We start from the raw sequence: 16,688 nt of genomic DNA on the forward strand, positions 1-16,688 counted from the left end.
TTTCCAACGTCTCCTTCATGGATATGCTCCCAATGACCCAACTTCCTTTCATCAGACCCCATTTTCTAAAGTTTCCACTACTTCCCAATAGCCCCACAATCACTTGGACCTTTGGGGTCATTCCAGATCAAACTAAAGCAAATCCCTTAGAAAGTGACACTCCCCTGAATCCCCAAAGCTCTTTGGGTTCCATTGAGTTTCAAGAATTTAATTCAACTTATAGTGGCACACATGAAATGAAGTAGCTGTCCCTGGATGCTGGGGGAAGGACATGGTTGCTCTCCTCTCCGTCAGCCCCATGAGGCAACAGCTCTGAGATGCAGCCAAGCCAGGCTGGAGTGATGAGAATCTGTCATCAGGGTAAGGCAGAGGCAAAGACTGGACTCCTGATGGGGTCAGCAATTCAGAGCAGAAATCCTGCTTTTGAGTCCTGACTTTGCCATCTGCTGTCTTCAAGAACACGGGACAGTCACTTCACCTTTCTTAGCCTGTTGTGAGGATTACGTGAAACACGCATATCAAATGCTTAGCTCAGCACCTGATTCACACATATTCCTCAGCCACCTGATCCTAGGTGCATAGGACACTTCACCTCTGTGTCCCAATTTCGTCATCTGGGAAAAAGAGATAATAGTTCCTCCCAAGTAGGGTTTCCATGAAGACTAAATGAGTTAGTACATGTGAAGCTCTTAGAATAGTGCCTGGCCCAGATAGAGGATTCAAGATGCCGGCTCTTCTAAGGTATCGATGATGAAGATGCTCATTATTTGTGAGCGATGACGCTGATGGTGCCACTTGGAGTGGGGAAGCTGGCAGCCTCAAGTTGAAATTTTCAAATGCATGAGCTTTGCCTGGCTAGATTGTCAATTGACAGCAGATATCCAATTATAAATACATTAATAGGTCTCTATGTGGAACTAACATAATACCTGGTGCTCCTGACCAGAGGTCAGGAAACTTTCTCTGTAAAGGTCCCAAGGACAAATATCGTAGGTTTTCACACCATAGCCTCTGTCACAACTACTCAACTCTGCCACTGCGGTTTAAAAGCAGTGACAGACAATATGTAAATGAGCAGGCAAGTCCGGGTGCCAATGACACTTTATTTATGAAAACAGGTGGCCGACCAGATCTGGCCCCCCGGGCTCTGTGTTGACCCTGGCTCTGAATCCACTCGTTAAATGAGCAAGTGGGTGATTGGATAAACAAATGGATAAGTGGGTTCTGAAGAGGAAACCATCCACCTCTGTTCCTGGGGAGCTTTACTAAGGATCCCTGGGACTCAGTCTAAGAAGTGGGGTTAGTCCCCTCCATCTCCTCCATGCTGAGATGCCCTGGGATGGAAGACAGAGGGAGCATGGATTCTACATGAATCACCCCAACAGCATCAGGACTAGTTGCCTCTCCCTGAGACTAAAGGAAGCCAGCCAGTTCCTGGCTGCTCAGTGTGGTCCCCAAACCTCTAACACCAGTGACACCTGGGGGCTCATGGGAGATGCAGATGCCCAGCCCCCCACCCCAGGTCGCAGCCTTAGGGCCCCCATTCTACTGTTCCGGGGCTGGCTCCTTTCCTTCAGTCACACTGACTTCACCTGGAAATGGCACCCAGGGTCCTCCACAAATCCTTAGGCTGACAGATGGGAGGGGCCCAGGGGGCATGTCTTCATCTTGTTATTGAATACGCTGGCCAACAGCCCTGCTACAGTGCAGGGTGCTAGCAAGACCCTCCTGCTCCCTTCCAGCCATCTCTCAGGTCTGCCGTTGAGCTAACTCGGATCTCTCTGTCTCCAACATTCTGCATTTGGGCTGCCGAGGCTAGACGGTGTGAAGAAGCCACCAGCCCGCCCCACCACCCAGCCAAATGGCCACCTGGCTTCCCTACAAAGAGATCAGTGTCCCTTCTCCCTCTCACACCCCAGTGCTGGTGGCTTTGGTCTTAGAGCAGGTGTTTTTAGGCACCATGGCTAGAAGTTCGGGTTTCTGGTGGGAGCTTGCCCATGTTCAAGGAGACCGTTTTGGAAACAGAGGCAGGCTACTTGGGTATTCTGCGAGATTACTTTTCTTTATTATGCTTTATATATTGTGATAAGATTATTTCCAAACCCAATTCCTTTCTCTGCCTTTATTCAAATTAGATCTAAAAATAAATAAATAAATAAATAAATAAATAAATAAATAAATAAATAAATAAACAGAAAATGCTCTTTCCTCCCAAATACGAAGACTAGACCAGAGAAATAACTCGGCTGAACTGTCACCCTGAAGAAGAAAATGCATTAGATTTGTCACATTGTGGTTTAGGAAATCAACAATGGAAAATGGAAAAAGAGAATTGTTATTATAACTCCTCAGATCCTCCATTCTTAACCTTAATATATCGATATTTCATTTTTATCATGTTTTCTCAGACACCCCCACCCAGCGCGTCCACCCAGCCCCACCTGACTGTGCTGCCAGATTAACCCGTTCTTACCATTTCTTCTGGAACACAAACCATGATGCCCGTGGACCCGGCCAGCAGAGAGGCTACTCATTGGCACACCTGCATGCTTCCTTGTGCATCTGGAGTGGGAATTAGTGCATTGGAATTGACACACGTTTACATGAACAAAGAGTTCAAGGAATAATCAGATGGTGAATTCTGTACCCTCCCATGAGGGATCATCGCTGGTACCCAGAGGCCCCTCTCAAACCCCTCCCAACTGAAAACTCACCCTTTCCCCCACAGGTGAGCGCCCAGGCAGGTATCATCAAGTGATGTACCAGTATCGTCTCACCTGCTTTTCCACTATGCATTGAAACCATGCTGAACTCAGCCAACAGAGACAGAAAGAAAAAGACTCAAAGACTGAGGATGTGTACATCTAGATGTTTTGATCATTTTTGATGATTCTTCCATCTGGCTCATTTCACTTAGCATAATGTCCTCAAGGTTCATCCATGATGCATGATGTTACGGGCGTCAGAATCGCCTTCCTTCTGAAGGCCATGTACTCTCCTGTTGGACACATATACTGCATTTTGTGTATCCATGGAAACCCAGGTCGCTTCCACCTTATGACCACTGGGAGTAACGTGACTATGAACATGGGTGTGCAAGGATCCGTTGGAGTCCTGGCTTTCAATTTTTTGGTGTATATACCCAAAAGTGGAATTGCTGGATTACGTAGTAATTCTGTTTTTGCTTTTTTTAAGGAATGCCACACTCCAGGATTTGTTTCCATGGGAAGATACTAGAGCTTCAGGATGTTTATAAAACCCACTCCCCAGACTCCAGGATGCCTTACTGTCTCTCAGTATTGTCTTAGAAGCTGGTCTTGGGTCATACATCAGTCTGAGACCAAGCTGGAAGGGAATCTGGGTCAAACTCATCATCTTATCAAAGAGAATGTGGTGGGCCAAGAAAACGATGTGGCCTTGCTCTGGCCACACGGTCTGTCGGGATCAGAATCGGAACACAGCCTGGGCCATGGCCAGCGGACCACATCCCCCACCCATAGAAGATGCATCTGGGGAAGCAGGTGTCCAGTTCCTGCAATCACAAGGAACATGTGATCCCCAAGGAAGGAAGCGCTTTGGGCAGAGCTTGCCTCATGCAGCCTGCTTGCAAAGCAGAGGCCTTGCCCCTTGCACAAGGCCTGAGAACCCAGCCTGAGGGATGCCCTCAATGACCTTGTTGTCTAGCAGACTCCAGGCCCACCCTAGCTTGCCTGGTGCCAGCCAGTCAGTAGTTTCAAGGAGGCCAATCCCAGCTGCTTTTATTCCTTCGGAGCGTCTCCTGTGACACCTGCCCTACCTGCTGGTCTGTACCACTCTTCATCAGGGGCCCATCCTCCTGTAGATTACAGGAGGTTTGCTGTTTCTTCATCACCTGTCCCAGAGGTGAGCAGAACTGGCCTCTAACAAAATGCAAAAAAATGATGTCTTTCATTTCCCATGTAATTTTCTCTCCTTCCTACTTCAGCTATCTTTTCCAGACTCTGAAGACACCAAGAGCTTCCCTCCACAGCATCCAAGCTCAGTATGACATCCACGGGCAGCATCTTTTTTCTCAAAACTCCTTCAGAACTGACACATGCCCTCCATCCCTCGCTCTTAGTGAGCCGCCATACTGGAAAGCAGACCAATACGTTATTTCCCTAGTAACAGTAATAAGATTATCGTACATATTATTAAATGGGCTTTTCTGTACAAAAGGAAATTTCTTGTCCATTATCTTAAATGATCCCAAGCACAGTCCTGTAGAAATATGTGAGCAAAAGATGACAATCTTCTCTTCATTGATGAGAACATTGATACTCAAGACAGCCAGCAGCTTACTCAAGGCCTACAACTAAGACTGTAGACCTCAGAATCAGGCTCTAGCCACTGGCTCTAAGGGAGTAACCTCAGACAATAGACAAATGAAAGAATCCTTCAGAATTCAAGAGGATGGCCTTCCAAGGCTGGGAGCTCCATGGGTTTGGGAAGACTGGTGAAGCCCAATAGGAGAGTCCTTTCTGTAAGACCTCTCCAATCCCACCAAAGTACTGATTGTCTAAGACTCCGAAAGTCAGAGTCTAACCCCAGGACAGTACCCTCTGGGGCCCTGAGCAGGGGGTATTCCAGTCCCCCTATGGCAGCCCAGGTGAAGGGCCCAGGCGGAGGAAAACACAAGGGGATATGCATGCTCCTGGAGAGTGCAGGGCTGTGTGTCACCCGCGTCAGCACAGGCCAGGTTCCTCCTGTGAGTGTGCAAAGCCAAGTAGGCTACAGTGATGTGAAGATGTTCAGGGAGCGGAAGGAGTCACACCTCCTGGCCCAACTCAGGCAACCCCCTTCCTATGCTGCAGAAAGCAGAGGTGGAGGTATCTGTCACCAAGGCACTGCCATGCTCTGGGGAAGGAAGTGTGTGTGGCTTCCATTTAAACCTAGAGTTTAAACTCAGTGCAGAACTCACGGAGCCTCGGCTTTCTCACCTGAGGATGAGGATAGCATCACCCGGGAGGAATGTTGTCAGGGGGGAAGCAGGTAGGGTAGCCTGGACGGAGGTGCACCAGGGCTTTCAAGGGACACTTGTTGGAGATGGTGAAGAAGGGCCTGGATTGAAGCAAAGGGCTCTCTGGATAGGACAACAACATCACTGGCTGACAAATGAAGAGTCATTTTTCTGATTATCTCCAGGCAACAGCCAAATGATGTTTTTAACCTGAGCTGCATATCCAAAGTCTGATGTCACCATCAGTTGCAGTCCCTACATGGAGACAGACAAAGCTTTCCCAGGTGGTTCTTCTGCACACCCAAGGTAAGGGCCCTGCCCTAGGGAGCTGCCTGCGGAGGGCACGCTGTTAAGGACAGAAATGGTAGAAGCACAGCCATGCCCAGAAAGGAAAGAGGATCATACAAAAGCCTAGAGACAGCCCAGGCCTGCTTCTCACAGCCTTGTAGGCACTTGATAAGTGGTGTCCACGAGGATAAAGGACGAAAGAGACAGGCCGTCTTCTGATAATACAAGAAAATGGCTGGGCACCGTGGCACACGTCTGTGATCCCAGCAGCTCAGGAGGCTGAGGCAGGAGGATCATGAGTTCAGAGCCAGACTCAGCAAAATCGAGGTGCTAAGCAACTCAGTGAGACCCTGTCTCTTAATAAAATACAAAATAGGGCTGGGGATGTGGCTCCGTGGTTGAGTGCCCGTGAGTTCAATCCCCGGTACTCAAAAATAAATAAATAAATAAAACAAGAAAGTGTTACCAACGTGTACCCATTTTGATCCTGCCACATGAAATCCAAGACTTATTCCATGTTCTATTCACCTAGCCCTGTCAAGTTGATGAAGTGCTTTGACATCACTATCTCACTCGAATCTCCTGGGAGCCCCAGTGAGAGAGGCTAGCTGTGGCACTCACCAGTCTTCATACAGACATTCAGAAGATTGGGGCAGGTGCCTAGTTCCATGATGGCTCAGAGGCGGAGCTGAGCTGGGATTCAGCCTCTCGAGGTCAAACGGCACCTGGGGGTCACACTTTCAAGAAGACCTCCCCCATGATTTCTACCAGGACTCTGGGCCACAGCAGAACTGCACTCATTCGTGAAGCTGAGAGATTCAGCACAGGTGACCACACCTTGTTTTTCCCAGGACTTTCTGGCTTTCAAAGAGTATGTTCCACATCCTGATATCCCCCTCAGCTCCAGGCAAACCCCAACTTACCCTGTGAACAGAATATATTCAACTACTTGATATGTGTGAACATACACAATGAGTAATATATTTCCTAGTCAATTATCCAGATACTCAGAGGCATATAAAGTTTCCAAGTTATACCTTCATATTTAGATAAATATTTGCTTAATAATGTGGCTTATTTATAAAGAATACAGAGGGACAATAATTGAAGACTCTTACACAAGATACCTCCTTGTGCCTATCTATATTTTATTTTTACATCTTGCTCTAATTGGGTATTTTATTTACAAATGAAGTGTTTTATGCTGAGGTCATGCACCACATAATGGCATTTTCATTACCAGTAGACCTCACATACAATGGTAGCCCCATGAGATAATACCACCTAGTGATATCACAGCTGTCTTGGTACATATAAGTACCCTCTATGCTGTTCACACAAGTATGAAGTTATCTAAGGTTCATTTCTCAAAATATATCCCTGTCATTAAGGGACACATGACTTTATCCATTTGGCTGGTTTGCTAATAATATTTTAATTGCAAAATGGAAAGCTACTCATAGTAAATGTCTCCTGAATAAAGCCTTCCATGGAAAAGCCGGGTTGTTTGGGCTACAGGTTGCCACCACTAGGGACAGAGATTCTTACCTTTTGGGGGGCCCTGGGCCACTGTGGCTGTCTGGTGGAGCCTGCAACCTCTTTAGGATACTATCTTCGAACATATACAAGAAAACACAAAGGATGGCAAAGGAAGCCAATGATATTGAAATATAGCTATCAAAATATTAAAATGGGTTATTATGAGTGTTTCCTTATTAATGCATTAAATAAAACTTCATGCCAGATCTAAATGGCGAGATATGAATGATATGCTAAGACACAGTTCAAGTTAAAAATATCTGCAATATCTACTGGTGACAAAGTCACAGGTATCTCTGATATTGCTATGGTTTGTCCCTTATGGTCACAGGTATATAAGTAAAAGAAATGATGGATTTAAGTTAAAGATTAGTGCAAACAAACACATAGCTTTTCTTCTCATCCAAGGCCATGAGCCCTTTGATATCAGGTCAAGATCTGCTGATCTAAGGGCTTTACTATGTACAGGAAAGAATCCCTAATCCAAATATCCAAAACCCAAAATGCTCCAAACTCTGAAACTTTTGAATAACAGCTTGATGTCACCATTGGAAAATTCCACACCTGACTTCCTATGACTGGTCACCATCAAAATGAAGGTGCACTAAGAATATTGTGTAAAATTGCCTTCAGGCTATGTGTTTAAGGAATATATGAAATAGAAATGAATTTTGCATTTATACTTGGTTCTCCAAGTTCAATATATCTTATCATGTACATGCAAATCTTTCGTAATTTTTTTAGAAGTCCAATATCTTAAATACTTCTAGTTTCAAGCATATCCGATAAGGGAAACTCAGCCTGCTTCTGATTAGTGAATCCTGATTATATTTCAAGTTTCTAAGGCAGCATCAAAATGTGTTTGTATTAGTCAGGGTTCACTAGAGGAACAGAATCAATAGGAAGTATGATTATAAAAGGGGGATTTATTAGATTGGCTTATACAACCAGAAGCTGGATAGTCCACAATGGCCATCTGCAGGCTGCAGAGCTGGAGAACCAGTAGCTGCCCAATCCAAGAAGCTGAAGCCTCAGAACAAGAGGAATCAATAGTTCTACCCCAGTCTGAGATTGAAGGCTTCTGGAAACTTCCTGGAAAAACACTGGCACTGTTCGCTTTGGAGGAGTGAAGAATCGAGGGCCTGGTGTCCTCCAGCAATCACAGCAGCAATCAAGAACCCCACTCAAGGAAAGTCAAGCTTGCATCTGCTGCTGCTTTCTTCTTCTTCCAACTTTATCCTATCCAAGCCACCATCCCATTGGACGGTGCTGCCCACGCCTAGGGAGGGTCTCCACTTCAGTTCAATATCCCACGTGTCAATCATTCAAGCCCCTTAAACTTCACCATCTCTTAATCCAGTCAGGTTGACAATTCAAATTAACCATTACAGTGGTCATTGAAGTACTACTTTAAGGAAATGTTGATAGCTTGAGGTTGTGGGTTGGATAACATCCTCCTAAAACTATGTTGAAGTGCTAATTCCTGCTACCTGTGATGTGGCCATATTTAGAAATAGGATATTTTGCAGATATCCTCAAGTTCAGATAAGGTCATGCTCAGTTAGGGTGGGCTCTAACCCAGTATCATTAGAGTCTGTATAAGAGACCCAGAAACACAGGAAGGAGCACATGTGACAACAGGCAGAGACTGGAACAGTCCTTCTCTGTTCCAAGTATTGTTGGCAATACAAGAAGCGAAGGAAAAAGCATGGAACAGATTAGCCACTAGAAACTTACAAGAAAGCAGGGCTCTTTCAACACCTTAATTTTGACTTCTAGCCTCTGAAACCATAAAAAAAATAATAAGTATCTATTGTTTTAAGTCATCCAATCTGTGGCACTTGTTACAGCAGCTCTTGGAGACTAATACTGTGTCCTTGGGAGAAAAATGATTTGATTTATATAATCTTGGGACCCAACCCCAGGAGCATTAAGTTGAAAATATACAATGCACCCTAGAATATCAGGGATCCTGAAGAAGATTCACAGTTTAATCTATGCTCTCCCCAAGTTTTTTTAGTCAAAAACCACCTTATTTGTGACACAGCTAAATAATGATGTTCTGTGGACCATGAGATTCCTCAGGAGTATGAAAACCAACAATCAAATACATAAGGGGACTGAAAATCTTACAGAAAAGTGTGGGGAAATGGCAAGTTGAGAATCAGGAGCACACCAGAAGTGCAGCACAATAGAACAGACAGATGTCTTAGAGAGCAGTTCATTTCTCCCACTCATTTTTAGCAAGGATGGTGGAATGTGATGGACATCATTATCCAAAGTACATGTATGAAGACACGAATTGGTGTCAACATACTGTGTACACAACCGCAGATATGAAAAGTTGTGCTGTATATGTGTAATAAGAACTGTAATGCATTCTGCTGTCATTTATTTTTTTTAAAAAAATCAATAAATTTTTTTTTTAAAAAAAGGAATCCATGGCTTAGCTTTAAAAAGTATATTGGCCAAACTGCAGGCACAGCCATACTCCTGCATAACTGGAAGAACCTTTTATTATTGGACACTGAATTCTTTCAGTTGCAGTCCTATGAACAAATCCTTACAACCTACAAGCGGGGTTCCACCTTCCTAACAACTGAACTGAATTTCTACCCTGGCAGACAGCTATTTTAAATTTTGCATAGGGCAGGACTGGGAGAGAAATCCATGCTCTAGCACAGTGACAGCCCCTTAACTGCCTCCCTCTGAGAGACCAGAGGAATGATCCTCTCAGTGGCTCTGTTTGCCTGGCCCAAGAAGGTAGCTGCCCACCTGCAAGTGCAGGGAGTACCTGTGATGCTGGTCACTCATGCAGCAACATCAGGGGTGCAGGGGTGGGGGTCTCTGGGAAGACACTGGGCTCTGGATGCTTCAGGGGCCATGACTGAGTGTGCACAGTGTTCTGGGTCAGGGTATCTGGGCCAGGAGCCTGGGACTGGGAGGCTCCTGCAGTGATGGATTGAGGAGCTGTAGTTCTTCCCAGAATTTTAGAGGAAGGAAGAGAAGCAGGAGAGGGCAGGAGACAAGTCCACCCTGAGACCCTCACTCCTGATCCTAAGATGCTTACACTTTAACTTGTACTTAAATGTTTGCCTCTTTCCATTTTTAAGTCACTGAGCTGGTGCACTTTGGAATGGGCTCATGTAGGCTCTGGAGAGATTCTCAAACATCCAGAACTTTAACAAGGCAGTGGTTAAACTGGGTAGTTCAAAACTGGGAGTACTTTTGCACCGTGGACATCAGCAAAGGCCATAACTCAGGGTTGGTTTTTCTTTCTTTCCAGAGCGTTCGTTTCCCACTATCCATGGCTTCATTGACTCCTGAAAACTTTGCTTACCTCCCACACACTCGGCAAAATTCTCCCAGGGATCGTGGACAGCTGCCCCTTAATGTCTTTGTAACTTTAGCCTGTGGGTCTGTAGTCCTCTTAGGGCACACAGGGTTTCTTCTGTCCTGCCCTTTTGTGAGCTCTGTCCAGTTGGGAGTGCAAAATAAAGATGAAGCCCTCCCTCCCAGAAACAGCAACACCGAGAAACACCTTAGGAGGGTGAGTCCTCCAGATCTCAAGGCCAGAAGGTTTCCAGCTTAATATAATTTCATGCCATGTATCAAGGGCTTCTGAAAAGTATCTGGTAACCAGAAAACACAGAAAGGTCTGTCCTCATTTCTCTGCCATCTGCAGAAAGCAGGAGGCTCCATCATCTTGCAGTGGTGGGTGTGGCCCCCCCCGCCAGGCAGCCCCCACTTGGAGCCGGGCTGTCCCCCGTGACAGTACCCTGACTTCAGTCCAGATGGTGGAAGTTGAGTTACCAGCTTTAACAGAATGCTGAGACCGATTCTAGCAAACAGCTGGATAGCCACGTGACTCCCTGCTCCTTTCTTCATCCTTGACCTTCCGCCAAAACCTCCTGGTTTTCTAAGGATCCCCCAACCGGTGACAACCTTACACATTCCCCACTCACCAAAACACATATCAGCTCAGGCCAGATGAGAAGAAGAGAACTAATGACCCAACTGCTTTTTCAGGCAAAATACGTAGTCCCTGGGAACAGATCAGTCCTGTTGAGAACTCCTGTGACCTGGTCATTGGTGAGTCATATTTACACAACCCCGAGTGACTAAGTTTGGGGTTAATTGCACAGTTTGGCCAGATGCCTCTACAATTGGCCATAAAGGCCGCTTAAACAATGATCTGAGGTCATTGGCAGATTCAGACCAAGGGACATCGAAACTGAAAACAAAGCCACTGGCCAAATTAACCAAGGACGAGACCAGTTCAAGGCGACCTGGGAAGCGTCAGCCACATAAATGGGAGGCAAGCAATTAGTTTGAAACATGCAATTGCTGATGTTTGATTTTTAAAAAAAAAATTTAAATGCCATTTTATATAACATGATCCCCTGATTTTCGGGTAATCCCTAATCTAATATTCCAGGATCATTTAGGCTGGGCTTGGGGAAACATTGCCCGTCCGTAGCAGAAAGAAATAAGTGATCTTTGCATCTATTCCTATGGTTCTGGTTTGTTCTTCTGAAGTGTAGTTTCGTGGAAAGAGCTCTGGTTGAAGACTCCGGAGACCTATATTTTAGCCCCAATTGACTTGCTATACGGCCTTCGACAAGCTGTTGCTCCTCTAAGTCTCGTTCTTTCTAGCTGAAGCAATATCATAAACATTCTTGTGCCGCCAAAACAAGTTGATGGATGGGGACGTGTTTTTTTTTTTAAGTGAAAATTACTACATAGATAATTTATAAAGGCTACCCCTATTACAGTTATCAGCCCCTATTGATATGTGAGTGTGTACCCTCCCTCGGGAGAGAATACATTTTGAATGCAATCGTAAATGATCACCCCTTTGTTCCAGTGTCATTTCTGATAACAAACAATGCCAAAACAGTAACAAATTGCCTTTGCGTTTTCCATTAGTCATCCGAGTATAAAAGATTTGATAAATAGCAAGAAAAAACGCAATAGCTCTTTGGGGGTGGGAAATCCGTGTTATGGACAGTAGCAAATTACATTTCTTTTGAACAAGATGGTGTCACGGTTCTTAGAGATTATTTGCATTGCTGCCGAGACATAAGAAAACCCCCAGGAGCTCTGAAAGACGCCATCTGTGAGATAAACAGCCTGGTGTCCCGGCTCGGCGCCCCCTTCCTTCCATCATTGTGTGTGACATGGCTGGGCAGCTGCCTAGGTGTGGGCCCTCTCTGTCCAAGAGCGGACTGCCAAATGGAAGCAGAGAGGAAAAATAGCTTCCAGAGTGATCCCTGGCTTGGGGGGGAGATGGGATGACCGGTGGGCGGGGGTGGGAGGTCCCTGGGCTTGGAGGAGGGCGGGCATGGAAGTCAAGGGTGTCCTTTCGTGCCCTGTTCTCCTGTCCTCATCTTTGCCTCTGTGGCAGCTGCCTCCTGTTCTGCTCCAGCGACAACCCTGACAGATGCCTCCCTCCAGAGCCGATGCCAGCCCCACTCCACCGGCAGCTGTTGCCACAGCCCTGGGGGAGCGGCGTGACCGCTGGCACCAGTGTGAGCAGGGCACATCTGCAGAGCGTCCCCTGGCCCTGGCTTCAGGCCTGCAGGCTCCGTGCCCTGCCATCCGGGAGGTTCCCAGCTGGTGCCACTTAACACGACCCTCTCCTTCACCAGGGGAGGCGGCGGCGGTGGTCTGTTTGATTTGTCACCCCTGAGATGTCCCGCTCTGCTAGGAGCCATTGGGAGTTTTCCAGATGCACGCTTTGCCTAAAATTTCCAGGCTTAGGGGATAATTTAAAATTCCATGGATGACCTTTCCAAAGTTAAGTGGGTGAGCCCTCAGACACTAAGAGGAAATGTTATTTTAAAGACCAAGAATACCAGATCCACGAGGACAGTATGCTAAGTGAAATAGCCAGTCACACACAAAAACAATGTCACGGTTCCGCTTCTGGGAGGTCCCTAGAGTAGGGGAACTCGTTGAGACAGAAGGTAGAATGTGGGTCACCAGGGGCTGGGGAGAAGGGGGACGGGTGAGTAGCTTTTAATGGGTACAGAGTTTCAATTTTGCAAGATGAAAACATTCTGGAAGTGGATGATGGTGAGGTTTTGTGCAAAACAGTGAATATACCAAACACTACTGAACTGCACACTTAGAAGAGGTAATGATGGTGAGTTTTACCTTATGTATAAATCACCACGATTCAAACTCAAACTTTCAAAAGAATACCAAATCTGAAAGTAATAAATCCATGGAGTCCCACCTATCGGGAGGCTGAGAAGTAAGAGGTTGGGCCCCGCTGGCCAGGCGGGGTCCCAGGGCCAGAGGGGCGCTTTGGCAACTTTTTGGTTGGCTGCTGCGCGGATGCGAACGGCCCAGGGCCCTTTTAAAGTTGATCTCCCAGGCGCCCTCTCTTTTCGGTCGCAGCACGCTGCTCTGTGTTAACCAAACTAGGTTAACATTCAGTTTGATGCAGGCTGAGACCTGGCATGTCAAGGAAGCAGCCCTGAGCCAGTGTCTATTTAAGGATTATGGAAACTGAGCAAGTGCCCAGGACTAGAAACTTCTCGACCCTGGGCTCTCAGCCTCACGGCTCAGTGGTGCTCAAGATCCTGAAGAACATAAGGTCTGATGCATGAAAGAATCAGTAAAGCTGTTCAAGTAATAAGGTTAAAAAAAAGAAGAGGTCATAACATTGCACTCAATTTGGGGTTAAAAGTATCAGTCTGTTATGTAAATGAATCTAAATTATAGTTCTTTTTTAAAAAAAAACAAATCCTTTGAATAGAAACTTCCATAATCATCCAAAACTAGTCATCCTATTTTTACCAATTGGAAAACTTCTCTCATAAAGTTGCATTTATATAATAATTACAAAAATGCAAAGCCCAAAGGAAGAGAGACATATAATAATATTATCTAACAATATTTAGGTCAAAAAGACGTCAATCAGTCTTTCGTGATAGCTGCCTCTCACCTGCAAGGATTTGATGCTAGAGGTGGGTCCCGAAGCAAAAATCCAACTCACAACTGTGGTTCGGCTTGTAAGAGGATGTTCCTCTCCATTCACAGGACAGATTAAAGGTTAGCCTGGGTTTTCATCTTGCTGTGCCTCCCTCAGAATTAAAATTATAGTCCTCCTCAGTGCTGAATCCCGTCCTTTCATCTCCATTCCGACCAAAATGGAAACCGGGATCATGAGAATTCCTCAGGGCTGGAATTCCTCTGCCCGTGCCAGCGTCTCGAGGAGCAGCCCCCTCCATGAGTGACTCATCCCAATTCCATGTGACCAAACAACAGCGTCTCCTTTATTTTGTTTTTCCACACAGAAGGAAATTCGCTGAAGAAAACTGGGATGAAATCCAGGCCACAACTCAGTGTCCCAAGGACACTGTGCCTTGACGCTCAGAGCTCTCGGAAATGAGTAGGACTTCCTCATTTAGACCCACGCTCCAGAAAAGAAACCAAAACGTGGCTCATCTTGGAGCCCATGCGGGTGTTAGATCCATTCTTGCTCCTGCCCTGTCCTCACAGAGCTCGTCCCTCCCCGATGCCCGCCTGCAGGTCTCAGAGGATCTCAGTTCCCAGACTTTTCCTGCCAAGCAACAGGCATGTATGTAAGAGGCTGCCTGACCTGGCCAGGATGCTGCCCACTGCCCAGAGGTGTTGCTGGGGTGTGCATTTCCCTACCTTGTTTCGGCTCTTCTCCTCTTTGCTGGCCTCCTGCCCAACCTCTGCTCCACACCCATCTTAGTGCCCTGTGTCCACCATGCCCAGCCTTGGAATCCCCGTCTCTACATGGACCATCAGACTTGGGGGCTTCTCCAGACTCCACCTTCTCCAGGTCTCTTTCAAGCTTAGGCTGTGTTCCTGGCTTGGTCCCTAATTCTATGGATTAATTTGAAAAGATGACCCCTGTTCGTAGACTCCTGTTGCAGAAAGATAGACAAAACGAAGACAGAGGAGGCAAGAAGGAGAAAATGATGAGAAAAAGAAGGAGACTCTATGATGATATTTTCCCCAAAACTCATAGTTAAGTTAGAACTTACTACATGCAAATACAGAAGCAACGTCAGCAGAGTTCCAAAGAATGAGAACTAACAGCCCACCGCAGCCTACTGTTCCCTCCCCTGGTAAGTATCCATCCTCGTGCCCTCAAAGAATGCTGTGAACCCTCGTCCTGCCACTCATTCCATAGTCATAGGCTTATTGTAGGATTATAGTTCTGGAGAACAAGGACCTTCTCCTAGTGTGTCCCCAGGGCCTGACAGACAGGAGGACTCATCTGTCAAACCCTTGTTGAATGGGTGAACATGTTCAGAGACCCACAGAGTCCTCCAGCACTGTGGGTGAGCCTGTTGGTCATCCATGCGGCTGCAGTGAGTGGACTTGGGTCTTCCATGGAGGAACCCACAGGTCCAGGACTCGAGTGCCCCCTGCCTTCTGTTAGGGCAAGGCCACAGGGTCCCATCTTCCTCACCGTTGATGTACAGGGCACTGGCAGATCTGTGTGTTCATGCACTCTCTGTGCTAAATAAAGTGGATTGTTCATTAAGGGAGATTATGCTCCAAGTACAGAAGCAGATTCCCAGGTAACTAGTGAAGTGCTTTGTGGGCCAGACTGTCCAATGGGATGAGATCAAATGCCACACAGGCCATGCAGATCCAAAATGGGATGGTCTTTATCCAGTGCCAGAAGAAATCATGTCGCTCAAGGCCATGAGCATCAGGAAACTACCAGAATACAGATTGGGATAGGAAGAAGTATAGAGACGGGGTATCATTTCTGATTTTTTCCTTTTCTTCCCATCATTTAACACTTATTTTTAAAAAAGGTTTTCTATGCATCTGGTGAATATCTCTGAAACATCATTTCTTATCAACCACTTTGGCAATCATTTCAACAGGACTGAGTATGTTCAAAGTCCTTACTGGTGGAGAGGAAGATAGTGAACATGAGGCACTGTGGCTTAGATACTGCCACACGGACGGAAGGGACAAACAGAAAATGAGAGAGGAATGAGAAAGACTAGGAAAAATAGCTTTGCCCATTTAGTGACAATAATTCAGAGTCATCACTCAACCCACAACTTGAGAAACTCAAATCCTGCCATTGATTACCACCCATGCAATGAGAACCCAGATCAACCTGTACGTGACCTCTAGAGATATTTTCAATGACCTTGAGACCATCCTGTCATGCTTTGTTTTTTATTCTACATTGTGTGGCCCCATCATCTGAGTTCAAATCGTCCCAGAACATTCGCAGACTCGTCACTTAAGTTAGACAACCAGCTAGAAAATGCTGTGGTGACACAAAAATCCATTCCAAACCACCAGTGAGGGTTGCTCATGGGGGAGATCCAACTGTGAGTCAAGAAGGATGACTGCACAGAATTTGGGCATTGACCTTGGCCTTGTCTTCTCAGAATGCAGTCGGCTGCCTGGGAAATAGCACCGGGACAAGTTCACGCGGCCTGAAGTTGGGCCAAAGACCTGTTGCTTCTGCTTCGGAATCTTAGCAAGACCTGAAAGTTCCCCTCACTTTCTTCCCCCATCTCCCAAACCATGGCCAAAAACAGCCTTTTCACTTTTCATGTGATTTCTTCTGAAATTCTGCTTCTGGGAGTCCAAGCTGGGCACAGAGCCTGCCAGAGATATCATGGCCTCCAGGATTCCACAGTTCTCCCAGCTCCAGCCTATCCATGGGGCTTCCTCCCACAAGGAGGTACCATTTTATTTTTGATCCAGAACCAAAAGGGTCCTGTGGTTACCAAGAAATGGGAAAGGCGCTATGAGGGACAGGGTCTCCTTCCACCGCAGGATGCTGGACACCTGAGCGCACCTCAGCAGGGCTGGAGAGTTTATGAAGCTCGGGCTGGAATACTAAGCTAGCTTCTCGCCC

The sequence above is a fragment of the Marmota marmota genome, unplaced genomic scaffold (assembly GCF_001458135.2).
Source record: "Marmota marmota marmota unplaced genomic scaffold, marMar, whole genome shotgun sequence".
Lineage (NCBI taxonomy): Eukaryota > Metazoa > Chordata > Mammalia > Rodentia > Sciuridae > Marmota > Marmota marmota.